Consider the following 2,531-nt stretch of genomic DNA (forward strand, 5'->3'; position numbering starts at 1 on the left):
TGGCTGCTGGTGACAAGAAGAAGGAGGGACACTGAGGATCCTCTCTGGTGGGGGTGGTGTTCAGGGGGCCCCAGGGCAGCGGGACTGGGCGCCTGCAGGGGTGAGGCAGCAACTGGATCGCCTGTGGCTTTACGAAGGATGCAGCGGTGTCTTGATGGACCTAATTCTGCTGCACGATTTTAGCATCACACAGTTGTTTTGGGTGTCCTTACTTAGCCTGGATTTTTCTGTCCTCCTGGAGATTCTGTGAGCTAGCAAATGTGCTTTTAGTAAATCCCCTTTTTACTCAAATTAGCTGGAGTCTATTTCTGTGGTTTGCAGTTAAGAACCCTGATACAGATCCCTCGGCACATGTGGAGTCCAGGGCCGGAAGTATATGCAAAGTACCTCCTGTGTAGTTTTAAGTGAAGTATACCAAGCTATTGACTGCAGAAACATTCCTGAAAACTAGATAGAAAGAAGGGTATCTGGGCGTTGATCTATAATGTAGCACTCTAAAAAAAGGATGTCCTCCAAAAACCCAAGTGTCCACCGTTGGATGAATGGAGAAACAAAATATGCTACATACACCTTCCATACCATACAATAGACTATTATCCAGCCTTTAAAAGGAATGAAGTTCTGGGACTTCCCTGGTGGTCCGGTGGCTAAGACTCTGCGCTCCCAATGCAGGGGGCCTGGGTTTGATCCCTGGTCAGGGAGCTAGATCCCACATGATGCAACTAAAAGATCCCACGTGCTGCAACTAAGACCTGGGGCAGCCAAATAGATAAATAAATATTTTAAAAAATAATAAAAGGAATGAAGTTCTGATGCATGCTACAACATGGGTGACCCTTGAAGACATCGTGCTAAGGTGGACATTGTGTGGACACAGAAGGACAAATACTCTATGATTCCACTTCTATGAGGCCCCTAGAGCAGTTAAACCCATAGAGACAGAAAGTAGAAGGGTGGGTGCCAGGGCCTGGGGAAAAGGGCAAATGGGGAGTCTTTGTGTAATGGGCAGAGTTTCAGTTTGGGAAGATGAAAAACGTCCTGGAGATGGATGGTGGTGATGGTTGCACAACAACATGAATGTACTTAATGTCAGTGACCTGTACACTTGAAGATGGTTAAAATGGTCAATTTCATGTTATCTGTATTTTAACACAAAAATTACCCAAAAAGATGTCCTCCACAGGGAAGGTTTTGTGTATCAGAGTCTGTCTGATAGTGAGACTTGAACCCTACATCAAATTAGATTTCCTAAGTCAAGATGGCCCTTAGAAACTGGTTGCAGGAGGATGTGTATGGGGCCATCTTTGTGGTAAGGACTGGCCGTGGTCCCCTCACGTAACTGCTCACTGGAACCAAAACGGACGCAGACGGTCTGAGATGAGGTGGTCTTAGCTAACTATTATTTCAGGATTCAGTATGGACTGAACTGCAGCACTGAAGCTATGGATGCCCATTCCTGCACATCCCGTATGTAGATCACTGAAAGTCCTCCTCAGGAAAGGCTTGAGAAAATTTGGGACTCAAAGAGGTCAGCAGATACTCCTGCCGGAAGTCTGGTAAGGGTTCATGGCTGAGAGCCCCCATCCCCAAGGCTGAGAACTCTGTGGAACTAGGCAGCACTGTCCCACTTCAGCCAGGGCAGCAGATGGAGGCGGATGCAGGTGGGATGGTCCTGAGCTGAGGGTGTTAGTAAAGCTTTTGTCTCCGGGGACCTCAACATTTTACTGTGAACTAGAGTAGAATAGAAGAGCTTCAGAGCCGTGTTCCAGGGTGGTTTTTCCTCTTGATAAATGTTCATGGTTCTGGAGGCATCAAACGATGATCGTGGACTTCTGGAAGGCATGTTCCTGGTTCAAGATGGCAGGATGTGGTGATTGGATTTGAGCACCTTGAGCTTGCTGTATCCAGAGGGGGACAATTGACCCCAGGGACATTTGGGTGTAGACTCTTCAAGACAGCACATCACAGGTATTAATGTGTCCGAACCTCTTCTCCTAGGAACTTCAGAGCACAAGCCTGGGTATGCATTGGTATGTCTGCCCCGGTCACGCGTCATGCACGAGTCGGATCCCCCCTGGGCTAGGATCCCAACATTTCAGGGTAAGGACCTCCTGCTAGAATCCTCTCACATGGGGGTGATGCACACGGCATGGACCTCAGCTGGGGAAGGGCAGAAATCCAGAACTGTCCAGCAACCACTCCCAAGGGGGCCTCAACTAGGGAGATTTAAGTAAACTTCCTAAAGATGTTGGACTATTTATTGTCCATAACATCCGTAGCAGTGATGCCACAGACGTCTCAGGTTGGGGGGTGGGGGGAACCTAGGCTTCCCGTCTCTGCCTGGAAAGAGTCAAGACACAGGAAACCTCATCCAGTGGCAGCTAATTTTAGGGACAAGCACACGAACCGCGTGAGTGGCTGCTGCCGCGTCCTGGAGCTGCTCAGATGGGAATAGGCAATAGCTGAGGGCTGGAGGGAGGGCTTGGGGGCTGGAGGGGGACACCGTGTTGCTGGGGACCCAGGGGCTGCAG

This window comes from Mesoplodon bidens (assembly GCF_964165515.1).
Source record: "Mesoplodon bidens genome assembly, chromosome: 12".
NCBI lineage: Eukaryota > Metazoa > Chordata > Mammalia > Artiodactyla > Ziphiidae > Mesoplodon > Mesoplodon bidens.